Source organism: Acomys minous, assembly GCF_964271855.1.
Source record: "Acomys minous genome assembly, chromosome: 6".
Taxonomy (NCBI): domain Eukaryota; kingdom Metazoa; phylum Chordata; class Mammalia; order Rodentia; family Muridae; genus Acomys; species Acomys minous.
The window spans coordinates 91,967,154-91,994,170 of NC_140487.1; the positions used below are offsets into that span (position 1 = coordinate 91,967,154).

General features: G+C 43.8%; 1 protein-coding gene across 8 annotated transcripts in view; it reads right to left on the reverse strand.

Annotated features, from left to right (window-relative positions):
* LOC311598968 (selection and upkeep of intraepithelial T-cells protein 9-like) overlaps positions 1-27,017 on the reverse strand; it is a 366,712-nt gene that overhangs the window by 328,086 nt on the left and 11,609 nt on the right. For 2 of the 8 annotated variants that reach the window (XM_084784618.1, XM_084784621.1), the window contains one exon: positions 6,808-7,129. The gene's annotated coding sequence lies outside the window, so the exon portion shown is untranslated. The other 6 variants (XM_084784620.1, XM_084784623.1, XM_084784622.1 and 3 more) reach the window with 6 other exon arrangements.

Consider the following 27,017-nt stretch of genomic DNA (forward strand, 5'->3'; position numbering starts at 1 on the left):
CACCACCTGAGTGCTCATTCTTACAACTCTGATGCCTTGGCTAGGACAAACCGATTTTGGGATCCTCAGAATCTGTGATTGTCTTCTTTTTCAGAGGTATTTGAACCACTGAGGTCCAACTCTCCTAGCTGCCAGTTCCCTGTCTGGTTATGGGGAGGGAGAAGGCCAACACCTTGCCAGTGACAGCAAAGCCATTTTGTTCTTTGTTTCCAGTGGGCAGGAGATGCTGCCTATAGCCTGGATCTCTCTCCTACCCCGAGGAGTGGCCCTTACCACTGCCCACTGCTGCAGAGGGCCATTGCTTCTGACCCAAGGACAGGAGAACCCTGCTCTCAAACCTGGCCACTCACTCTGCCTTGCCAGCCTGCCCCTCTATTCAGTGCAAGCTCTTTAGGCGACTTCCAAAAATCTCAGCTGCAGATGTAGCCTCCTTGGTTTCCCCGATCTTTCCCCTTCTTTCCCCGCCACAGTGCTGCCACAGCACCACAGCAAAGGCAGTCTTTTATGACTCTGACAGATGGAGAAGAATCAGCCTGACTAGTTGCTTAAAATTATCCCTCTGCAAGAGGTCTTGATTCGGAAGAGCCACCGTGAACTCTGGCAACTCCTAATTCTGGCCCTGGGGACTGTACAGCTGAAATGTTCTCTGACTCACGATCTTGGGGCAGGATACAAGCCATTAAACCTCATCCAGCACTTCTGAGGTGACGCTGAAAAAGCACAGACTTCCACCTCCATCTCTGGAACCCTGCTCCTGTCCCAGGCGCACCATCTTTTAGCCATGCAGTTGAGGTCTAATGACTTACCACCAGTGAACTTCAATTACTCTGTCCCTGGTCCCCTTCCTTCGTGTCTATTTTTAGAGTTATCGTGAGGATTAAGTATTACTGAAGTATCCAGTGAAAAGTCCCGAGCTCAGCTAATCAGACTCCCTGCAGTCTCTAAAATTGCACCTCTACCAGGGGGTTCTCCCACCAGCTCCCTGTGCTCTGTAACACGCTGAGAATATCTAGATCTATCTATCTACCTGCCACCTACTTATCTCAACCTTTCCTTGTCTTCCTTCTTTCCTCTATCGCCCCCCCCCCTTAGACATGTGCTCTGTGAGGACAAGGCTCACGGTTCATCAATGTCTCTGTGTACTTCCAGGGCACACAGAAGCTTGACACATAGTAGAGCCTCTGAGAATTGTGGGTCTAAGGAAATAAAGAGAACAGGCTCCTGACCCCTGGACTCTCAATCAGACCATACACAAGTCACAATTGCCGGCATTAATGGAGTAACCAGTCAGTGGAGGGTCCTGCACTAGGGACACGGCACACCTCACTTCTAAAGCCTGTTTCATCCCTGCAGCGATGGAGTGCACTAACCCTGATCCTGAACCATTGTTTTTTTGTTTTTTGGGTGTTGTTGTTGTTGTTTTGTTGCTGTTTTTGTTTTTTGTTTGCTTTGTTTTTGGTTCGGCTGGGTTTTGTTCATTTGTTTTTAAACTTGCAAGGTGACTGTTTCAGATTGTCTTACCCAAAGGTCACAGAACCAGAGGATGTCAGAATCACATATCCTTAATCCCAAAGCAATAACCTCCTCCATAACAAAAATAAATAAATGTCCTTCCTCCCTGGGGCTTCTCTCCCCATGCACAGCACTCCTGAAAGTCAAGGGGAAAGACATAAAAACACCCAAGCACAATTTGGGATCCACAGGCTTGCAAGCCAATCTGATTCATTCTCATCCGACCCTCTCTAGACAGAACCCATAAAACCACAGCTTTATTCTGTGTCCCTCCCACCCCAGCTCAGGGTTTGCTCCACTACTCTTGGCTAAGCATATTATGTCAAATAATTCATGCGGACAGCTGTGTGACTACAAGAAGAAATAGAATAGACGGGTCCTGGAATTGCCCGCACACTATAGATCACAACCCCAGCTCCCTGCCCTCCCCCAAGCTGCCTGGACAGAAAGAGGCCAATGATTAATTATGCCAAGATAAACAGGGTTAATTTTCTTCCTGGATAAAACTAATTACAACTGTGTTTGTTTTGGTAGGACACAGAATTACTGTCCCTAGTGACAAATATCCCTAATTGAAAGAGTGTTTATTTCAAAGGGGTGGGGGCCAGGGTCACTAAACAACAGTTAGGTAGTGTTTTCCCCCATTTTTCATTTGAAGATGGACAGCTATTAATTAGATGCTAGCTTCAATGAAGTATGGGAAACCTCTTTTTGTGGGTCACCCTCCCTCAGACCTGCTGAGCAGCCTTGGCAAGCCATGAGATGCATCTAGAAGTTTGGAGGTGATTCCTGAGGAAAACCATGCCCTGTAGTTGATGACTTTAGGTCAGCATTCTCTCTGGCACCATAATGAGGAAGAGGCAGGAGGAAGCACTTTAAATCTCATCACTCACCAGCCTGAACTATGGAAGAACACAGGAGCAAACTCAAGTTCTTCCAGCCGTGTGGGTCAGCTTCAGTGCTAAATGCTGGAGGTTGAGAAGAGAAGCAGGCCATGGCCAAATTGTTCACCTGAACGCTCTATAGTAATAGGAGGAAGAAATCTGTGGAAGATCTAGAAGGAGTGGAAAAGCCAATGGGCACAGAGCTGGGTAAGTAGAGGTGCACTCAGAGAGTTCTACTGAATGAAGGACAATTAGTCTAAGAGGAAACTGAGGCATTTAATAACAGATAAGTACCATACCAGATCACATTACTAAGGCCACAAGGTCCCATAACCAATTACACCAAAATGCTATGCTTTGGCTTCTAGATGCTAATATCCAAAATCAAAGTACTGTCAGAGCCACGCCTCCTCCAAAGCCTCTATGCATGACCCTTTCTCTCCTCTTTCAGGTCCTATAGGAGCCCCAGGCGCACCTTGACTTGTGCCAGTGTGTCTCAGTCTACCTCTACTATACAAGGTTATCCTCCCTTTATTCCTTGACTGTGTCCAATCTGATCTCTTTTGCCAATCATGGAGGATCCCAAGCCGGAATAGCCTCATCCTAACTAGTCCCTTTTCAGTAGCCCCGTTCCTTAGTAAATCTGCTTTCAGAGCCTCAGCATGCCTTTGGGGGAATATGATTCACTCCATGACATGGCTTCTAGAGGCCATCTTCAGAAGCATGGGGCTCATTCTGTGAGGGGAGGGAACACAGTGAAGGCTGTACATGGTGCAGTGGTTGTGATCCAATCTAATATGAGGGTCTAATAGGGAGGCTGGCGGGAGCCACAGTAGAAAGATTAGGTGAAAAGTTGTTGTGGTAATACAGGTAAGTCTTCATCACATCTCAAGTCTGACAGTAGAAAAGGTGAGTTAGAGAAAATGGAATCCTCAGTTAAAAAAAAAATTTACAGTTTCAGGATTCTACAGTTCAAAAAGCATGGTGGTTACAGGGATGTTGGAGGAAGAAGAAGGAGGGAATGGGGCTTCCTGTTCCTGTCTAAGCAACTGAACTCAAGGAGAAGCAGATTGGAGAGAACCTTGGTTTGAAACAAAAACTGAGAACTATGCAGTTTAGACATTCAGAAGGAGACTAGACACACGGGCACCCAAGTCTCCAGTCCGTGCCTCTGGAATACAAGCCTAAATGCCATCAAAAAGGAAATAATCACAGAAGCAGGAAAATTATCACACAGGGTGAAAAGAGCAGGTCTGAGATAGAGGCCTGAGAGGCCTGTCACATTAGGAATCCAAAGGACAATCAAGGCATTAAACTGGAAAAGCACGGTCATGGAAGCTGGCAGAAAACCGAGAGCAGAAGCCGAGGTCTGGAGGTCTGACTGCATCCAAACCAGCCTCCTGCCACTGCGGTGCACAGAGCAGTGCTGCAAACTGCGCTCCAGTGTGGTTATCAACCAGTGCGTGTGTGTGTGTGTGTGTGTGTGTGTGTGTGTGTGTGTGTGTGTGTGTGTGTCTGTGTATGTCTGTGTGTCTCTCTGTGTGTGTGTAAGTGTCTGTCTGCTTGTCTGCTTGTCTGTCTGTCTGTCTGTCTGTCTGTCTGGGGATGCATATGTATACTCTCCCCACCCTCCTGCCCTCCTACCCCACTCTGTCAACTTCTTGGGGGCATTGTGGGTCATGTCACTTCTCTTGGTTTCCTTGCAGACTCATTGAAATGGTTTAGCACAAAGTAATTGTTTGTTGCTAGACATGTGAATAAGTGTGATTGTGAAAACTACCATGGCATTAACTATTGGTAGAGTTCTCTAACAGAAACTTAGCAACATCCCATTGCAAGACCAGTGATACCCAATGCTGATGCAAAGAGAGGAGGAAAAGAGGAGACAGGCAACTGGCAGCCAGAGCTGTTTAGAAAGGTACCAGAAAGAGGTTTCATAGGAGAGGCTCACACTGTCTGGGTATGAGTAGACAGAAATGCAGAGACCAGAAGTCAGGCAACCAGAAGACATGCCTTTCCCAGTGACTCTCTGTGGCAAACACCGAGCCCACTTCACCATTCTCTGAAAGTAGGTGTTTAAGCTTTAAGGTTTTTGGAGTTAACAGCCTCTGTAAAAGTAGTGTGAAGAAAGAAGACACAAAGAAAAGATGCAGGGTCCTTTCCACTCCACACAGAAGTGCTGTATATATGTACTCTTGATATCATTGCCTCAGTTGGCTGACTTCCTCTGCTTGGCTAAACTTTAGTCAGATTTCTGAACCTTCTACTAGGCCCATGTGTGAACTGCCTTGTAAAATCAAAATGGAGTGCATAACGATGCCGAGGCAGTTTAGTAAGAATATTCCACATTTATTCTCTAAACATCGTCAATGTCCGTTAAAATTCTCACCCCTCCCCCAAGTTTGTATATATGATCATCTCAGATGATTCTTCCGAAGAATCCTGGCAGCTTGGTTCAGCCAGAATCCAATACCACACAGAGAACTACAGAGAAAGATGGGAGAGAGAGAGAGAGAGAGAGAGAGAGAGAGAGAGAGAGATGGAGAGAGAGAGAGACATGGAAGAGATGGAGAGAGAGACAGAGAGAGACAGAGACAGAGACTGAGACAGAGAGAGTTAACACTTTCTATACACCTATGCCCTGTTCGTTGGACCTGCATCCCCACTTATCCCCGACACATTCAGAATGAAGCCTAACTCTATGCTGGGATCTTCCTTCACTTTTGCAGTATAATGCCTTCACCATTTTGACTTCTGTTTAACTCTGGTTTTCTTTGACATCTCATGGGTTTAGCAGAATCAAGAGATTTCGATTCGCCTAAGGACTGTGACAGAGAGTAGCAGAGGGCACAGAATTGCCTCAGAGCTGGAATTTCAAGGGAAGCACCCAGATGATATGACAACAAGAAAGCTCTGGAGATAGGCTGCCTGGCTGTGAATCCTGATCCAAACAAAAGCAAGTTCCACACAGTTCGTGCTTGTTCGGGAGCTCAACATACTACAAAATGCTGCCTCTCCCCAGCACGCCTTGAGTTCCAGGGAAACAATATGGTGAGGTATACTGCAGTTTCAGGCTTTACACTTGCAGAAGACTGCTGTTCTCCAGAACGTTCAAGCAAGGATACAAGTGCCTGAGACACGCTTACTCATACTTAACCTGCGTATTTAAAATGCATGTGCCTGGGCCCCATGCCTGACTGATGGAGTCTGAATCTCAGGACAGGGCCTGAGCAGGTGAGCTGGTTTCAGAGCCAAGAGCCACGGGTAGAACCAGTTGCGAAGCTGCCTCTCCCATTTCAGACTCAACACCTGCCCCCTGGTGCACACAAAAAGTACTGCAGTGTGTACTAACCACTAGCCGTTCCCAGCTCCAGGAGAAAAGAGAAAGTGGTTGTTAGTATCTCCTCTGCAGAACTTGCTCTCAGACTAGGATGAGCTTAAATCTTCACTCTAACACCCTCCAGCAATGGATCTAGAGATATGTGTTGAAGAGCTAGATAGATGTCTGTGTCAAGTGTGGACTTTCTCCCAGATGAGAAAGAAAACAACATAAAGCCTTCCGTTCTTTCTCTTCTGAATGGGAAAAGCGGTTCTTGTTATGCAAAGATATGCTCCTTGAGGTGATAAATGGGGACATTATGAATGAGTGGCAGTAAAGATTCAGTGGAGGGAGCAAACGTGTTTTGATTCCCTGAGGCTTTTTTTCACTCATAATAATAAGCAGTAGTTAATGACAGCATTAGTCCTTAGAGTAGTGAGGGGAGCGATGTGCTCAGCAGCTGTGGGTAGCAGATCAGATGAGAACAGCATATTAGGAAGCCTTAATTCATTGGAGTCTAAAGACAAACAGCTTAATTCCTCCTCCCAACCCCCCCCCTAGGCTTCTGCAATTGACCATGATCTGTCTGATCCCTCAACCTCCTCTTCTAATACCTCCAGACAGGCCCCTCGGCTTCCCTGTCAGTTACCAAAAGTTCGCTCCAGCTCAGTTCACAGTTACATTCTCATACCTAATTTCCCCAGCATTCCCTCTCCTGTTTGTAAAACCAGAAACTCAAGTGGAAAGAATGAGAAAGGGGTGTGGCCTTAATGAGAGGGGGTGTGGTCTTAATGGGAAGGGGAGTGGTCTTAATGGGAAGGGGCGTGGTCTTTGTGGGAAGGGGTGTGTCTTGCCTTTCTCTTTTCTAGGTCCAGTGCTTTTCAGGTTGAGACAGTAGAGAAAATAAGAGGCCAAGTGGTTCCTTACACAAGAGGGTGCTTGTGATGGGAGGAAGAGCCCTGCTCCTTCTTTGCTTCCCTTTCAGCCCTCTACTGCTGTTATCTTCCATACGTAATATAGAATTCTATTAGATAATGTGACATATAGAGTTATGTGTGATTGGACACAGATGCTTAATATTATGTTACCCACCTCTGTTATTGAAGACTCCGTAGGGATAAGTGGCCTTGCCTTTGTTTGTCCCATCAGAAGTCTACAATGGGCTTCCTCTCTGACTAGAGGTCACTTTATATGGTCCACAGCAATCCAGGCATCCACCTGCTTATTTCATTTCTGCTTTTGGGCAATGGAGCCTTGACACTCATTAACATCGTCTGTTCACCAGAGGCTGAAGGGAAGTTGGTGAAGTAGATACAAATAAGGACATTTTCTTCTTTCCTAGACAACTTCACTTGAGTTCCTACTGTCATTTTCATTAGTGGTTTGCGCCACCATTCTCCCAGGCTGCAAGAATCTGTAGAAACAAGTGACATTAGAACATTTTTTGCACTTTGTCTGAAATGACAGTGTAGGATTTACCTTCCTATCCCCCCCCCCAAAAAAAGCAACAAACAGACAAGGTATCAGAAACAGTAGTTTTCCAGATACTGGCCACCAGAAAACAAAGATTAGTAACCCTGCAGAGGGAATCCACAAATCAAGCAAGCACTAGAACCATCCAGAGTGCTGTCTCAAGGGAGCTTTTAGGCCCCGTGGCAGCACAAGGACATGTGGGTGGATCCAAGAGGCTCTCAAGTTGCGAAGAGCAAGCTAAGAAGAGTTGGGGAATTCAAGCAGGCTAGCACTGGCGGCTCTAGTATTAAAGACATCCAAGTTGGAAGATATGCACGGCACCCCTAGACTGAAGTACTAAATAGAACATACATGTGAGGCCACACTAGAGTACAGGGGAGCTCTGAGAAGATTAGGGAACATTGATTTTCACACTGGATAGAAATACTGCATCTCTCCCCTCCCCCAGTAAGTGCAAAAGACTCATAATTCATTGGCACAGTACTGAAAAGTCTTGTTCAGTGGTGGGGAATAATTCCCCATAGACCGCTCAGACATGCCAAACAAATCATAAAAGCAAGACACACAAAAAAAAGATCAAACTGTTTCTAAGTAGTTTAATATATCCCAGAACAAAGCTAAGAGAGATTTATAGGAACTTTAAAAAAAAATCTACCACCCAACAAGGATACAGTTTCTGGCATCTAATCAAAGATTACCAGGTAGGCAAAAAGCAAGAACGGGGAGAGAACAATGACACGAAACACTTCAAGAAATGAGGCAGCTTTATAATTAGCAAATTAGACTGTCAAAATAATTGACTATACTCTATTTGTTCAAAAGTTAAGTACCCAGTGCTACTGAAGTTATGGGTCTTAAAGGAGAACCTACGACCATCACGTTCTTAAATGAGCACAATGCCTAACTAGACTCTAAATATTTGTCCCCATGCTCACAGATAAGTGTGGTCCTCAGGCCCCATCAAGGAAAGCTCTTTATGCAACCAATCAAGATGCAGAGCCGTGGAGGCCAGTCCCAAGGGATACGTCTACAAAGCACTTCCACATGGAAGGCCCAGGGAACATTGCAGAAGAGAGGGCAGAAAGATTCTAAGAATCAGATCCAGGAGTTTGCCGTGGGGTTGTGTCTCTTAGTAACATGAGAAGCTACACCCATAAATAATCACCAACGTGACTGCCCAAATGTGAGCTAAACAGGGATGATGCCAATGGACGTAACAAAGTGAAACAGAAAAGTCCCAATAAGCCTCAGCCCTTCACAGAGAACCAAAGGCAACTGAAGGAATCTGAAAACAGGAGAGGTGATCTTCTCCAGGGAAAAGCAATCAATTGATTACCTAATGCCAAATGGTCAGCTCTGAAAACATACATACAACCAACATTACATGGACTGAACAAGTTATATTTAATAGATAGATAGATATGCATGTAACAACAATTAATGAAAAAGAGGCTATGAATTTCAAAAGGGGTGAGGATGAATTTATGAAAGGATTTTTGATGAAATGGGAACTATATAATTATCTTATAATCACAAAAATAAAATAAATATTTTTCAAATTCACGAGACACATAGGGAACCTCAAAAGACTCAAATAGAAACTAGAATAGAAAAATACAATTTAGGATACAACAATAAGGGCAGAAGGAAAGGTATTTTGCTGAAAGATATGGCAATAAAAATAACAAAATAAACATAAATGGAAATAAAACAATAAAGTTCAGCACATAAATTAATAAAACAGAAGCTTATACAACAGAAACAACTTGTGATACTTAGAGCAGATGTCTTAAGAGTCTGAGTATTACCAACCTCCAGCCAGGTTAATTGGGAGAAGACAGGAAGATAAATATTATAAATTCTGGAGTAAGACAAGTGATATTGCCATAGATGCCTGAAATACTAAAAAATATTCTATTAGTTGGATAACTAAAATGGACCAGTTCCTTGAAAGAGAAAAACTACTAAAACTCATTTTAAGATAAACATAACTTTAATATCTCTGTTTCTATTGGTGACATAGTATGTATAGCTTAAATTTTTCCATAGAGAAAATACAATTTTCTTCACTGCTGAGTTCTACCATGCATTAAAGAAAGAAGCACTAATAGTCCTGCACAGAAAGTTGAAGGAGGAATGCTTCCCAGCTCATCGTCTGAGGCCAGCATTTCCCTGATGCTGAAACCCAATAATGACATTACCAGAAAACGACAAACCAGCGTCTTCCAAAAGCAGATGCAAAATCAGAATTTTAGCAAATCAAATCCATATTAAAATTTAACAAATAAAACCCAATATATTAAGAGTATAATGTATCAGGCCAAGTGGAGGTTTTCCAAAGATCGCAAAGTAAGTATAACATTCAACTTTCAATACATGCAGAAGAGGTCTGCTGCTTGGCAATGTGAATACACTTTAAAACTATTGAGCTGTACACTTAAAATTGTTCAGACTGAAAATAGCAATAGCTTGAGTCTTATTTCCCTATTTTATTTCTTTAATTTCCTTCTCTTGCCTCCTGCCAATAATCTTGATTGCCCTTCAGGATTTGTTGGAAGACACTGTTGCTGAAGATACCACACACTTGAGTAGCAGGATATGGCAAAATGAATCTGGTATCAACATGGAAGCTACATCCCTTTGGCAAACCTTCACAGTGCTAGAAGGTTCTATACACCGTTGTCAGAGGGGGAAAGTAATCAACAGTTTTACCCAGATGTGAACCCTTTGAACAACAATAACAGTATGCCTGATAAGATATGTCCACTAGTGTAATAGTGGCACAAATGTTATGAAAATTAACAACCTCTTTATGATTGTATTTGGAATTCATGTCCCATACCATCTACTGGGCCAAAAACCTGTTGCTGCCTAGGTCATGGGTTCTGAGAAAGAATCTTATACTATGGTTATACTAAACACTATTAAACTTCCTCTGAATTCTTATCTTTATAATTATAAATTAGTGCATCTCTCAACCTTTACTAGAGAATTGTTTTTTGTAATAGTCGATGGTGATTAATAGGAAGACTCACTGGTCAATGTGCAGAGAGTAAAACTGTGGAGAGCTCAGCTCTAAATGGAGTCTGTATAGCAAACTCCTCTCCCTATTGTTCATGGATCATTTTGGAAAAGGGGGTAAAACTATTGTGAGAGCCAGAGGTAGTGGGCATCTACAGGAAATAGTATTTGTCAGATATAACAATGTCATTGCACATGTGAACTACAGTATTTATGACTACATCCATAAGATCTCCACAATATCAAGCCAGGAAAACTCACATCATGAGTGGGATTAGTGATTTTAAAACTGTGATAGGGAAACATTACAGATATATTAAAATGGCTATGGTTAAAAATAGTATTAGCAAGAATGTGGAGAAACTGAATTCCTATATGCTCCTGAAAGGAGCATGAAATAGTGGAATCACTTCAAAGAACAGTTTGGCAACTAGTCCACTGAGGATATAGAAATGTCCCTACTATGGCTTAGGTGTGAATGGTAATACCCAACTTCATTTTTAATCATTTCAATCCAGATATAACCCTAAGGACCACCAATGGGTAAGCAGATAAATTCTTGTATTAATGTATCCTAAAACCCTATTCCAGAAAAAAAAAAATAAGTTAGCAATACAACAGCAACATGACTGAATCTCTGAATGTTCTTGCTGGATGAAAGAAGCTAGATAAAAATATGTTTTAATGACATATGTGGAGGGATGCGTCATGGGCAATATTTATAAAAGGAGACACAGGAGGAGCTGGAGGAGGAGATGGCGAGGTGGGGATGACATAAATACAGTTCTCATGTATGAAAGTATCACTAAAATAAAAAAGTTTAATTAAAAATTTTCATGAAAGAATCTCCACAGAAGCAATAGCTTCATGACTGCAGACAGTGTTAGCACTAGATGTTTTCACTGTGTGTAATAAACCAATTCTACTCCATAAAGTTGATTTCTTTTTAAATAAGCTACAGCAACTGTCAGTCTCAAGTTCACGTACAGATGGCGAGCCCCCTTCTAGAAGTCTGCTGAATTCCATGATGCTGTGATCCCAGGTCTAGGATGGCCATGCATGTCGCATTTCAGAAGCTTCTGACCCTGGAATGAACCTCTCTCTGGCCCCCTTCTTCTAAGTGCTCCCTTCCTCTGGGTTCTCTTAGCCTCTTCCCCTGTCCCTCTCTCTCTCCCTCCCCTTCCCCCTTCCTCTCTTTCTCAAAGATTAAGTCAGGAAAGATCCTGAGAGAGAGAAAGAGTTATTCTCTCCCAGAACATCTGTAGTTCCCACAAAGACTATGTCATATTTCCCTAGCTCTCCTGACTTGTCTGCTTGTGCAGATGCTGAGGTAGGGTCCTCACATCCTGTGGGGAAGGTTAGGTGTGGCTGCACTATTTACTTCCCTCATCAGGAAGTTTCATGTCCCACATGCTGACAGTTGAAGGGCAACTCCAGCTCAGCTAAACAAAAAAGGGCAGCAGAGGAGAGGGGCCTTGCTGATGAACTCAGGCTCTGAGATGGCTCCACAAGTGGAGAATGGGTCGAAGTGGCCGTAGGCCCAAAAAGCTTCAAGCTGTATCTTGAGCTAAGTTAACAAATCTTTAATAACTTCTCCCTTGAGGGAATTAAGAGTTGGGTCAGCCAGATCTTGAAGTCAGCAGAGTTTTGTCTTGGGCTCTTCCCCCACATCCTTCCTCCCTTTTTTTTTTCCTTCTTCCTTTCAACATCTACTGTTGCTGACCATAGAGATACAGACAGTTCTCTCATGTGTAATGTTTTTCCAGGGTGAACATAATTTTTAACACACAATTGTTTAGCTTTGACCAAAAACAAGTTAAATATTCAACTCCTGTGCGGTTCATGCCAGTTCATGTAGATTCTCACAAGGCCTCCAGTAGGCTGAGTCCAATTCTGGACTCTTCTTCTGACAAAGAAGGAGAAAAGAGAAAGTGAGCCTTGTAAGAATTCCATGGAAAATTCTGGTAGTTTCTCTCTTCTCTCTCTCTCTCTCTCTCTCTCTCTCTCTCTCTCTCTCTCTCTCTCTCTCTCTCTCTCTCTCCCCCTGTTAACCAGATCCTATTCATCACTGTACATCCCTGCAGACTGGCCTCTCACTTCTCACCTGGAAAAAAACCTCTCTCCTCTAAGAGACCCCTGAGCAAGCCTTGCAAGGATGACCAGGACCCTGGCTCCCAGCCAAGCTGGAGTTTATGTGAATCTTTACAAGCACATCTGCCAGTGAACATTCTTCCGGGCTCCCATTGCTGCCCAAATGGGCCACATCAATCAAGGCCCAGGCTTCTTCCTGACAGAGTGAGAACAAGGATCTACTTATTTATGACAAACTCCTGAGTGCTTCCCTCTGCCAACTGTGCTCCCTGGGAGAGGGGATGGTCATTAAACCAACCACCTCCACTGTGCCCGTCCCTGGCAAATAAGACCCCATTCTTTACAGGAATTCTGATGCCAAAAACTGAGAGCTAACTCAAAGGTGGAGAAGGATAGAGAGCGACAGAAGTAAGAAGCAGGCAAGACTCTATCAGCTCAGAGTTAACAGCAAAGTCCCCTTGCCCACTTTGTAACAAGGACCCTAAAATCTTGGTAGGGATTGCATCCAAGATGCACACAACCATTGAGAAGCAGGCCCCAAACCTGAAGTTGAGGGCCTCTCCTCTTAATCAAAGCTCCTTTTCTGAAGCCACTTTCATGGCCTTGCGGAATTGCTAAGTAACCGAAGAGTTCTCAAAATCCTACTTGTGCCAATCCAGGCATTAAAAATTCCTTGCAAATACTTTCTCTTCCTCTCTGTGGAGAACTGAGTTATATAATGAGTATGAGATTTTTTTTTCTTTTCTGGAAAGGAGTTGCTTGAGAACCTTATTCTAGGGTTCAGAATGTAGATTTCAAAGCAAAAGGAACCCTCATAGTGACCCTTGTGAGGTCAAGTTTATTAACTCTTCGTACAGGATAGCACATGGAGAAACAAAGAGCTAAGTCAGCTTGGCTTATTCAGTGCCAGAGTCCATAGATAATCGAACGTGAATTATCTGAGAAATGAAAGAGAATACAGAAGCAGGACAAAAATAGTACCTTTATAGATGAGAGTTAGAGACATGTAGCCTTACAGCAGAGATCTTCAGCAAGTCGGCTTCCTCTCATCATGAACGACAATGCATTGCCCAGCCTAGCTTACTTCAGTGGAAGGTAGACAGAAGAGCTGCACTCCACTTTCTGTGAAGACCCATAAAATCCTGTCTTAGTAAGGATTTCTACTGCTATGATAAAACACCATGACCAAAGGAACTTGTGGAGGAAAGCGGTCATTGTATATGACTGGAAGTCCATCATCCAGGGAAGTCAGTACAGGGAGTCAAGAGAGGAACCTAGAGGCAGGAACAGACACAGAAGCCATGGAGGAAGGCTGCTTACAGGCACGGAGAAAATAATCATCCTGCGTGAAAACTGTTGCTGTAGGAGCCACAAAATGGAAGAGACTTAGGTCCTGAATGACCATGCAGAAGGGAGAACATTCCAAGTTTGTCAGTGGCATAAGGAAGAAATTAACTTTACTGCAATTTGTGAGCTGTTTGTTCAAAAGTTAGCCTATGCTGACTGATATAGTGTGACTATTATCCCCATAAGTAAACATTTATCCAGCCAGGCAGAGAGGATTTGGAACAAAGGCCACCTTTGCCAAAGAGTCACAGAAGAAAGTGGCTTTGGGGTTTCCTGTAAGGAGATAGTTCTTAAGATAAAGAAAACAGAAGAATGTGCTTGATGTGCCCCAAAATTATACCTAAAGTTATCAGTCACCTAAGTCACTTCTCATCTACTGTGGCAGAGAACTCTTAAAAGCAATTTTTCTCACATACTCACTCCTCAGGAAACCAGGATTCTCTACAGTGGGAGACACCAGCACCTACTGTCCTTTTCTCACACCACAAAGTTTAGCTCAGTTAAAAAGAAAAAAAGAAAAAGAAAAAATGGCCTATAGTCTACTTGGCACAAAGTATACTCATTGTTGTCCTCTCAGTAATTAATTGTTTTTAACTTATTTTGTTATTGAAACCAAAGTTCAGTCATTGCACAAGGTCAAGGGTTAGTCTGCAGCTCCTCTGAAGCCTTGCTTTGTGCAAAGTTTCTTTGTGCCCAGCCTGTGCAGAACATGTCAAATATGGCTTGTGACAGAAAAATAGAACTGGATTAGAGAAAAACCATAATCACACTCATGCAAGCATACACACACACACACACACACACACACACACACACACACACACACACGCACGCACACACACACACCTCACCATGAATTCTGTACAGAGCTCTCATCACATAATCCGTTTCCTTTCTTCATTGTCCTTTGCAGTTGTAGTTAAATGATACAGTAACTCTTTCACATAAAGCTGTCAGGACAATGAGACAATGAGGTGAGAGTCCTCAGTCTAGCAATGACACCAGGGGAAGGGAAATGACTGGATGGAAATTGAACAATATGGATGGATCCAGATTTGATCTGTCACACACTGATTGTTCTAAACTGTGCAAATCTCTTCCTTTCTCCAGATCTATGATTCATCAACATAACACGATGTTGTGGTTTCGTTGTGTTCCTCAAAGTTAGTGTGCTGGGACCTTAATACCCAGAACAACAGGGCTGGGAAATGAAGCCAAATAAGAGGTATCCAGATCATAGACGCTTTGCCTGCATAGACGGATTGATCTCACTATTATAGGAGTGGGCTACTTATCCTGACAGTGGATTTGTTACGTATTCAGCATTTGTTATGCCTCAGTATCTTGATTTCTTGCTCTCTCCATCTCTTATCCTCTCTTGCCCTCTGCCCTCCTCCATGAGGTAATGCAATATAAGGCTTTTATCAGATATAAGTGCCATATTCCTACACTTTTCAGCCTTTAGAACCATAAACTAAATATGTTTGTGTTCATCGTAAAGTATCAAGATATTCTGTTAGAGACATAAAATTGCCTATTACAAGTAGGAACACCAAGCTAGGCATCTCTTAATATTGTGGTAGCTGCACTGAGAAGCATTCAGTTGCGATGCTCTGTGGCTTCTCCTTCCGTCTCTCTTGACACATACAGCTTGAACCTCAGATATTGCAATGCTATATAAAAGTTGCAGTGGCCTCCAGGGAGCTTTCTGGAATCCAGACTTTCCTCAAACTTCAACCTGTTCCACTAGGGTATAACTCAACTAGATAGAGCCATGGGTCCCTTCAGTTATTATATCCTACAGTTTTTAACTTTTATCATTCTGATGATCTATAGCACTCTAAATATCTGGTAGCCTAAAGTTATAGAAATCTTAAACTCCCAAGCTGGGAGCCCAAAATTGTACATTTAACTTGTCTGCTTGTATAATAGCACTAATTCAAATTTCCGCTGGCCCCTGTCCTTAAGAGCCTCGAAGACATGGCAGGTGACTAGGGAACAAGCACGGCCACTAAAACACAGCAGCTCTGTGCTTCTCTCCAACTCTTCTGCTGGGGTTCTGGTTGCTGCTTCTGTCACCCATCACTCATTCACCCCCTGTCCCCACACCGGTTAGCAGAACATGCTAGGCCCGGTCTGATCCTCACTGCAGAGGCCTCATGCACGCTGAGCTCCTCGGTGCTTAGTATTTCTATCGTTCATTATCTTAGGTCTCCTCGTTGCCAACTTTCAGACAGTGGAGGATTCTACGTTTCTCACCGTTTATGATTTCAGGCATTAATAGTCCGGGCTGATTAAGTTTTACATTCTGAAACACTGTGATTCCAAGACAACGGACAATGCCAAAGCAACTGTTATCAGAGGCTCGGGATGAAAGGATTCAGGGAGGCCGGCTGCGAGCAAGCCTGCAGGAGGGAGTGATGGGCCTCAGGTGTGAGCATGGCAAGAGTGTTGTAGTCCTAGGGTGAAAGGGAGAGAAAACAAATTATTGTTTTTTTCATAGAACGTGAAGAGTGGCCACACCCTACAGGCTTCCTGGGCCCTTGGCAAGCAGTCAGGACAAGTTTAATAGCCTCCAATCAAGTATGTTACTTGATTCATAGTGACTATAAATAGAAAAATAAAACCGAGACTTCATGTCCAGAGTTATTAAAGCTGCTTATGGGTGTACATTTGGGCAGTTCTTCTCACAGAGTTTAGGGTGAGCTCTCTCACACCTTATAGGCAGGGCCCAAGCCTCACATCTCCAAGGGTTGGCATTTGGGATGTTTAATTCTTCTCCCACTTAGCCACAGATTCCTCTGGCTGTGGTGAAAGGTGGGAAGGTGTAATAGGCCTCAAAGCCATGGAAGCGATTAAAACATGTATTGGGAAACTGGAGCCTGGCCCCAAATCTGGGATTTTGTAAGAAGCCCATGGAGGGGAGGGGGTGCTCACAGAAATTCTGGACTGAACACACCCCAGAGCCAGCATCTCCATCTGCAGCCAGAAGCAGCAAAATCTCAGCTTGGAAGAAAGTAGAGGTGGAAGAGTGTGTTCCCTGTGCAGCAGGGCTGGGCCCTGGACGGAAAGGGGGCTGCAGTGTTGTAGAGAAAGCTTGAGCAAGTCTGCTGTTAGCCAACCATCTGGTTTTGCTGGGCAACCACCCAAATTCAGCAGCCAATGTGGGGGACAAGGGGGTCTTTTGTGGGAAGACTCTACCCAGGATAAAACCACTCATCAGTTTGGTCGTCACACGTATTACAACCTGATGGTAGGTCTTCCACACCCAAATGCTCCGACTCTTTTCTTTGTAGACCCCACACAGGCTCCTTCTCCCATCATCCCACATCTCACCAGCCCTCTCAGTCTGCATACTCTGTTCCCCAGCGACAACGCCCTTTCCTGCTTCCGATGGCACTCAACTTCAGACACACCTCAAAGCCCCCCTCCCCGCCCCCTGCCCCCTGCCCTCTCCTTCCCTCCCCCCCCCCCCCCCCCCCGCTTCCACTAGGAGTCCTGCTCCGACAGCTCAGGAGAGAGAGCCACGCTTCTCTTTTATACTTAAAGCACCGTCTTAGAATGTTCCGCTCTGATGTCAGGCTCCACTAGGCCGCACTCTCATATCAGCACCCCCAAGTCCTTTCACAAGGCCTGAATCAGACACAATGGGACTATCTTCAGACTTGGGGGAGGGGAGCAGGACACATATCCGAGTAGGCAGGTGTATCTGTCCAGATCAGCGAACGCAAAGTGACATCTAAAATGCCAGGAAAAGGAATAGAGCTGCATAAGCCCTGATGGTGCTGAGCTCTGGCCCAGCAAGATGTCCAGGCTTTGCACTGCTGGTTCCTCACCTCACTCACACATGACAACAGTGCCGGAGAGACGGACTGTTGGTCATGTTTGCCTCCACTTTGGGCTGTAAACAGGGTGAGCCCAGTCACACTTCTTTTCTTCCCTGAAACTTGTCATCTTCTCCACAGAGGAGATGTTGGGCTACAGTTTGGAGCCCTTTCCCCTGACAGATATCTGTATACCTCTGTAGCAACCTTCTATAATCTCTGTACCAAAGAAACTAGGTACAGAAACATCTCTGTACTAAAGAGCTGGGCTTCGTCCCCCAGCCTGTCCTTACTGAGCACTAACAGTGAGTCAATGGGTCAAATATCATTCTGCCACTGAGGGTTCAAGGTGAAGAAGCCAAAGTCTCTGCTTAGCCTCCTGTTAGTGTCGCAAACACAAACCAAAGGACAGATTCTTCCATTGTGGATGGCAGAGTGAGGAGGAGATTACATAACAGATGCATCACAGGAGAGAAAGGCACATTGGCCTGGGACACACTGGTTGGGCCTCACCATGACCTTAGCAGTCTCATTAAGAAGAGGAAAGTGAAACGAGGTGCCATTAGCAAGCCTAGTCACTGGCACCCAGATCAGTGTGATGGCACTTAGTCCCATACCACTCCTCAGAGTCTCTTCGCTTTGGCATCCTCCATGGTATTAGCATGCTCCATGGTATTAGCATCCTCCATGGTCTCTCTCAGGTCTGGCCACGCCAGGGTAGCAAATTCTAGATCCTGTCTTCTGAAGGGCGTTCCAAGGTAAATCCTTCTGGTCCTGCCTCAGGGTTCTCTGCCTCAGACCACTGAAACTCACATCCTTCGTCCCAGGGAGAGGGAAGTCTGTGAGATTTGTAGCTGGATCCTTCCCCCCCTGACCTACAGCCCTATAAAATAGCAAGCAGGAAAGAAAGGGGGGACAAAGCTGAAAACTAAACACTGACGAAGACTAGAAGTGACTGGAGAGTCTAGGGGATTTATGTCTCATGGAGTGAGATGGCCAAAGAGGCCAGACAGAGTGCAACAGCCCTGACGCCTCTGCCTGGTTGATAATTTATCCCAGAAAGTGGAAACCTCTGTTTGCCACTCGCACACAGGCTGGGTGGCTCTCTGGGTCCTCCCAGCCTACTGTCTGCAGGGACCCAAGGCTGACTCACAAGTTTTGTTTTCCCAGAACAAACTCACATGTTGGATACTTTGTCAATTTCTCTCCACATCTAAGATCTTGTCAGGGGTTCGTCTTACACTCCCGGTGAGGCTGGCAGGATGGAGACCCTCGTCCTCATTGGCCAGAGGGGAAAATTGAAGCTGACAGAGGGTGACTCATGCAAGATCGCCCAGTGACTGGAGAGAATGGGCCATTGTTGGCTGACGTTACAGCCCCTATATGTACACACTTCCCTTCTCATTCCCTCCCTCAGCGCCTAACCTACCCGCAAATTAACTGTTCTCAGCCAATGAGTCAATTCAACTAACCTCCACCACAAAACAATATTTACTAAGGACCGCTGGAAGCACAGAAATGAATATAATAAAGGCACATGCCCAAAACAAATACATTCTTTTTAAAAATGTGTGTTGTTGGTGATGATAAAGATCTCCACGCACTATAATAATCAGCATGACCAAAGGCATAAAATAAATAAATAAAAACTTTGGGAAGAAGCTGGGAGTAGAGACAACGCTGAGGTCAAGCACAAAGGAGTATGTATGTCTATTCACTAGGTTCTTCGAAAGCAATTTACAGGTCATGAGGATGGCTCTTGATCTGCATAGCAACGTAGCAAATGAGCTGTTGGGTAGAAAGGTATTGTAATAAGTAGCCAACACACAGACTGAGTATTGATTGCATTATCAGCTCTTTGATAAGCCTGGGAACATTATCTACCAACTGCAGAGGCAAAGCCTCAGTCTGTACAATAGGAAAAAAAACCTGAAGTTTTTAGAATCTGATTAACCAGGATTTTAATCCTAACTGTCTTCATCGAGTCGACTTCTTCTTAGCCTCTGGACCTGTTTTTTTCATCCATTAAATAGAAACAGTAGTGCCAGCCTCAACATTTGTTTTCCTTAAAAATAAATTTTTTAAAGCAAAGATAACTTTAAAAGTAAACCACATTAGTCTAGAATTCATGCAAGGTCCCAAGGTAATGCATAACACATCCCCAGACACAATGGAAGACACCATGCAAGGACTGCCAAAGGTGGTGTTGAAAACTGCTTGTGTGGCTCTTTGCTGACCACCCACCTCTGGCATATAAAGGAGGCGGAAGAGGCCAACAGTGCTGAGTGGGGAGAGTTAGAAAGAGGGTTTCTGGAAAGAGCTGCAAGTACTTTGCATGTCTTCGTCCTCTCCCTCCCTTAACTCAAGCCCGAGGAAAGGGGCTGTAATGGGATCTGTAGAGGGCTTGATGTTTTCTCTATATTCAGGAGATATGGTGGGCAGGAATCTGACTCCCACTGGTAAATAGGAAAGGTTAGAGGGTAGCTGGCCAGATGTTCTAACTTCAGAGGAAAGGGAGGTTGCTGCATAGGGGACAACCTGCACTCTCAGAGTTCATCGAGGCAGAGACTAAAGAAGGGCTTTTCTCAAAAACTAGATCTGGACCACACAGAGAGGTAGACAGTCTGAGACCTGCTAGGCCCGGACAAAGGACCATGAGAAGCTGAGAGTCCTTGGCTGAAAAGGGCTTTTGGTGCTAAGAGGTGCCTAGCAGCTAGAAAGGAGTCTGAAACACTCAGCAAGTAGAATGATGTTTGCCCACATCAGGAGAGGCCCTGCATGGGCTGAGGGTGCAGTGCTTCAAAATAGCAAAACACCCCAGGAAAGAGCAAGTAAGAGTTAATGCCTGCCAGGCACAGACAGACCTTGGCTCTACAAAGTGTACACTGATTTATAAGTGCTCTCCTGACCACCTACCTCCCCTTTCCTTCTCCTACTCCCTCTGCCAATGCAAAGATTTGTTTTTGCTTTGAATCCACAGTGGTTCGAAAATATATAAAGAGATGCTCTAGGAGAACAAGAAAAAACTAACCCCTTTTCTCACCACAGGACACTGACCAGTGGCAGTTCTGGGTCCAGGCAAGTAGCAAGGAAAACCCGCTGCATCCAAATGAGTTCTGGAGTTTACTATTGTGATTATTGCAGAAGGTAGTGTTATTTGATTTGATTGTGTCTCCCCAGTACCCAGGCTAGACATTTCATTTGCACCTCAACATCATTGCATGATGGAGCCTAAGTCCTCCCCCCCCACCCCCGCCAAAATTTAAAGGATAGTTAAGAGGCAGATAGCAGATTATATAAAAACCAAAGCAGAGAATGGAATACTGGACAGGAAAAACCTTAAGTGGGGAGGGGCGCAGTAATTTGGGAGAAAATCAGGATGTATAAGGTAGGGCTAACCCAAAGGAAGGGTATTTGAAAACCTATATGAAAACTTCCTGTCACAATCCAACTAAAAGTATAATTGGAGGAATAGTAAAATATACATGATGTTAAAGAGGATGAAATACTAGGGGTTAAAGGATTAAGCAGGAATGGGGGAAGGGAGTTCAGGTAGAAGAGGGTAGAGTAGGTGGGTTAACCAAAGCTAAATATGTGCAAAATAGTATTGTGGAAACCCACTTCTTGGTAGGCTATTTTCAAAATGCAGCTTTTCAAAGAGTTTCACCTGAATTTTCCCTACAGGAGTGGGCAATTCTGCTCCCAGAACATGGACTGGTAAATAAAAATTACAGGGCAATGTGTGGGATAGTTCCTGAGCGGTTAATCAAAAAAGCCCTAGAGGTTCCAAAACAACACAGACTGTTGTCATTGACCTTGGTCACCTACCATAACTACATGGTTAGACCTTATTGCTCAAGACACCGCACATTTTTGGCTGCAGAACATATAAACATCAATCTCAAACCAGCTGGGAAACATCCCATTATTATCTAGTTTTCATAGTTCCAGAAGGTACTATACAAGCTAGTGGGAGAGAAAAGACATCAATAGTCTTATCCAGAGATGGTCCCTGAATGCCACAAAACCTACCTGTCAAACAAGACATACCCACTGGTACAATAGTGTCATGCCTATTACAGGTTAATTAATCACTCTCTAATAGAATTTGAGACCTGCTCCATCGTATGGAATTTTATGTCTTGTCTAGTAATCCTGGTCCAAAGCCCATGACTGGAGGTGCCATCAGTACTAGAGTAGAACCTGCTATCGTTATTTCGCTAAAGGGTCCTGTTGTCAAAAATCCCTCCTAGATATGTGTGTTTGTACCCATAGGCCTACTCTGCACTCCAGTGTGAATAGAGAAGCTTCTCTCTGCATTGGAAAGCAGTCATTGCAGACGTGTGTGTTGGCCAGAGTGCTGAGACTATGAGACAGAGTGCTCAGCTCACTTCCTGCCAAAACTCAGAGAACATCAAAAACGAGGAGATGGATCATATTTGAGAGCCAAAGTAATGGGGAGAAGTACTGTAACTCGGTGTCTTCTGGACGTTACAGGGTCTTTGTACCCATGAACACACAACTGCTGTGGTTACCCGCACAAGACAGAACACCAAGTCAGCAAAAGTTCTGGCATGTATGTGTATGGCCCCACACTAATGCACATATGGGCAGCTATATGGGAACCTAGTAGGTTATCAAAAACAAATGACATAAAGTTTGAAGGAGAAACACATTGGGGAAACACTAGGTGAGATAGAAGAGAAAATGAATTTTGATGTTATCATATTTCACTGTATATGTGCATGAAATTCTCAGGAACAAAGAAAAATCATAATTAAATGATTAGGCCATGAGGGCTCCACCCCATGAATGAATGTACTAATTACAAAAGTGTTTCCTCTGGAGATAACTCTTTGGAATATCACTTGCCTAGCATGTATAAGCATGAGTGTTCAATCCCCAACACCACAAAAATAAACAGATACAATAGCTGAGGGCTATGAATTTAGACAGGAAAGGGGAGAGGGTGGGGGATGGTCTGATATATTTTTATGCTAATTAGTGCTTACTGTCTCTGTGACCAACCTTTTGCTTAATAAAAAGCCATCCCACCTGGGCAGGGCAGAGGAGATAGGTGGGGCTAGGAGAGAGAGGAACTCTGGGAAGAAGAAGGACCACCACCAGGAGAAGGAGACCTGAAGTGAAGAGAGGAAGGCCACCATGGGTTAGCTGGAGAAGCACATGGCCTGTGGCATGGATGGAGAATTCAGCCCAGATGAAGAACATGAGCAAGTATTTGGGATTATGGGTGGGAGGTAGCTTGATAGAAGTTATTAGAAGCAGATGGCATGGGATTGAGACAGGGACCCCATGCCTGCCCCATTTATGGGAGGCAATTTAGAGGATTGATATCTGCCTTGCCCCAGGTTAACTAAGGATATCTTAAAATATTTAAAAAAAAAAGAAGAAGAAGAAGAAGAAAAAGAAAACAAATTAGAACAAACAGTAATCATAGCATTCTAAAGGAAATGTGCTGCATATTGAATATAAATTTTTTTGTGATATAAAATGAGTGGATAACTTTGTTGCCCAAGAAGAAATGGAGGGGTTGTGAAATAAGTCCCAGTTTTGTGAAAGAGAGCAAAGGGCAATTGGGCAGAATAGCAGGTGGAAGATGTATATGATTATTTTCCTATGCATCTAGCTTATTCTGCAGGACAGTTACATAAAATGCCAATGTCCTTTGCACCCAGCTGGCCTTGAGTACACCAAACTAGCTTCCATTCTTTTTCTGAGCCTGAATGACCATCAGTCAACAAAGCCAAACAGCTAAAATATCTTTGAGCAGCTAACATGTTGGACCTATGCACCCAACAATTGGCAGAGATAAGAGTAAACTTGTTTTTAAATTTTTGTCTACACAGTCTTCAGGACTGGAAACCCACTTAGATACATCCAGGTGAGTAGCAAAGACCTATTGAGGAGCAAGAGTTTCCAAAATTAAAAAAAAAAAAAGTGATGGTTAGGACATGGAAGAAGAAAGAGGAAAGGGAAAGAGAGTGATCCAGACAGAAAACAAGTTCCCTTCTTTCATTCTCCCTACCCATCTTATTTACTCCACACAGCCTCTTCCTTCACTAAGACAGAGAAGAAACTAGTAGTAAGTTAACTAATATGAAATATCTGTTATTTCTTAATCTTCCACTATGTGTCAGTCCACATGTATATACTATTTATAGTTCTAACAATAACTAAACTTTCCAAGGTAGGATGAGATGAAAACATTGAGATCGTGAGGTTAAATGGCTTGCCTATAGTCATGTAGTCTGGGGGCAGAGTTGGGATTCAACACAGTCAGTCTGATTCCAAAGTCAATGGTCTTATCATGCTACTTACTATCTTTCTAACATAGGCTGGAGTCAAAGAAAGGGGGTCCCAGGTGTGTCCTCAAAATGCTAAAAATGTCTCCAACCTTCTGAAAGTACCAGTTTTGTGGAAAAGAGCTGACTTTTGCTTACCCACATGCTCACCAGCCATCCCAAAACCAAGACAACATTACCAGCTCCTTCCAAATCAACCAAAAGTGACACCGCTTTGGGAACCATAAAGCAGTGGCAGGTTACATGGACAGAGGGGCCTTTCTCTGCTCTCTGAAGTAGATATTAACTTTATTAACTCCCCCTCTTTGCTAGTTCAGTTGGTTCTTTGTGAAGGTGGGTGTGTGCACGTGTGGTAAGTTCCCATTTCATTTGGCAGCAATCTTGCCTGGGTTTACAAGGAAAAGTTACTTTTACATTTTCCTCCTGACAGTGAACTTGGCCTCCCATACTCCCTGTTGAAACCCTACTCTTTGGAGGCGGAAATGGGATAAAAACAATAAGATAAAGAAATAAATTAGGGAGAGGAAAAAACCCTAAGGAATAAATAACTCTCTTAAAACAGTCACTTACAGAGCATGAGCAGAGTACAAAAGGGAACTGTGGGTTCTGGATGGATAATTCCTGGCTCTCTGGCTTTCTGACCTCAGGTAGATAGCCTAAACTATCCAGGTCTTTGCTTTCTGGGCAGAACATAGAGAAAGTAACCACTGATCACAGACTCAAGTGGGTTATCCTCTGGTAAGGTGAGTTGACTTTGAAAAAGGGCTGTCTAAACGTAAGACTGTAGAGCTAACCCTGCACCTGGCCTAAGATCCTTGGCTATCCTTGGAGGCCAACTCTGACCACAAGGGAGCCTTCAAGATGCCATTCAGCAAACGGCTTCCCTTAGCTCCCTTAAGGGACTCTGAGGACATCTGAAATGCAGTGGGAATGAGAGTACGGAGTGTGTCTAATGTCTGTCAGCATGGACCTACCTGTGGAGTGTATCCATCTGAGACTTGTATAGATGGGTATGCACTAACAGAAGGGGAAGGAGCACATTTATCCCTCACTCTGCAGAGGGGCGTTGAGGATGTTCTTTGCTTTCCAAGTGCTGGGATTCCGGTGGAGAACAAGGAAGACTAGAGTTTGCCTATATGCAAGGGTGTTTGCGGAAAGACGGAGATCTGAAAGTGTCTAGAAAAGTATCTATATACATAGGGATGTGCTTGTTAAAATACATGCTCAGGTGTATGAAGAGGTATATATATGTGTTAGAGACTGCATGAGAGTCACTGGGTGTCTGAGTGCTTGTGTGTGTGTGTGTGTGTGTGTGTGTGTGTGTGTGTGTGTGTGTGTTAAGAGAGGAGTAAAAGAATCCATGGTTACAATGCCTCTGAGCTAAATGGCTCTGGCTTAAACATATGCAGTGCTCAAACCAAAATACCACAAACTGAGTAATATATTGTAAAGAGAAATTGTTTTCTTGCAGTTCTAGAGGATAGAGTTCCATGTCAAGGCACCAACACTGAAGTCTAGTGAGAGCCATTCTCTGCTTCCAAGATGGCACCATGTTGAATCTTCACATGAAAGCAGAAAGGCAGAGACGTCCTCTTATAAGGACACTAATACCATTCGTGAAGACAGACCCTCATTTCTTAATCACCTTCCAAAGGCCACACCTCTTAATACTGATGCCTAAGGGACTGAGTCTTATGGAATTTTACAGGAGACATCATCCTTAAAGCCATAAAACTCCCTGGGATATCAGTCTCATTCATTCTCCAATGTCCCAGATCTGGATCCCTGGTTTCCAGAAAAAGGTCCATTAAGACAAGCCAACAAACAGATCAAAGCCAGAATAAGGTATATACCAGCTGCTTCTGAGCCCTGGGGATCTTCCCTAATGAAGACAGTGAACTGCAAATTTCTATTACAGAACTATAGGGAAGAGTCTGGAACACAGAACAAAGAGACTGGCCTGACAGTAGAGAGCTGTGTTCAGGAGTATTTGCGCAGATAAGCAGAACTGTTGGGGCAAGAAGCACTACAGGAATCTATGGCGTAGCAGGTGCAACAGTTCATACCTGAGAACGGATTAGTTCACTTAGGGGACAGTAAAGAAAGGAAAGAGTAAAGCATGTGTCTAGCCTATCACCTGAGCCTTGTGCCCATCAGAATGTGGAGACTGAACTCACAAAATTTTAACATTTTATGCAATGATTTAGTTTACTCTAAACCTAGAAGTAAATGCAAGCCGGATATTTTTAGAAGCATCTAAAAGAAATCTCACAATAACACTGAAAAGTAGATATTATTTCCCCAGATTCTTGGTGAGACAACTGAGGCTCAGTGTGCGAGATAACTGGTGCACAGAGCCTGGCTGGTAGAGCTAAGGTTTAGGTTACAGCAGTGTGTTAATAAGCATGCCTAACGTACCTGGTTTTGTCCCTTTGACTGCTTAGAACTCCATGCACAGTCTCCATTTAGCCTTTCAGTGGTCAGTGCTCCATTTTTTCGGAAGAAGAAGAAGATGAGATTTAGAAATGCTGGCAAATTTGATCAAGGATCCCTAGCTGGTTCAACCCAGATCATTCTAACGCCCATAATCTTTCAACAAGTCTGCATTTCCTTCCAAAATTGGGAAAAATAACTCGTTGCAATACAATTCAGAATAAAGGAAATTTAAGAACTCCTGTGGCTTGATAGTACACAAGGCTTAGATTATTATCTGGTCCAAAACAGTTTCATCTTCAGATAGCTCCCTATCCTTGGCGATCAAAACAAGCTAGACTCAGAAAGGCTTCAGAGCCTTAACCTTTATTGTCAATTTGATTTCATTTAGAATCATCTGGAAGATATGCCATTTCATGACTCGTCTGTAAGGGCATTTCCTTTTTTTTTTTTTTTTCTTCTCTTTTATTAATTTATTCTTGTTACATCTCAATGGTTATCCCATCCCTTGTATCCTCCCATTCTTCCCTCCCTCCCATTTTCCCCTTATTCCCCTCCCCTATGACTGTTCCTGAGGGGGATTACCTCCCCCTGTATATGTTCATAGGTACATATGTACATAGGTACATAGGTCTCTTCTTGGTAACCTGCTGTCCTTCCTCTGAGTGCCACCAGGTCTCCCCCTCCAGGGGACATGGTCAAAAGTGAGGCACCAGAGTATGTGAGAAAGTCATTTCCCACTCTCCACTCTACTGTGGAGAGTGTTCTGTCCATTGGCTAGATCTGGGTA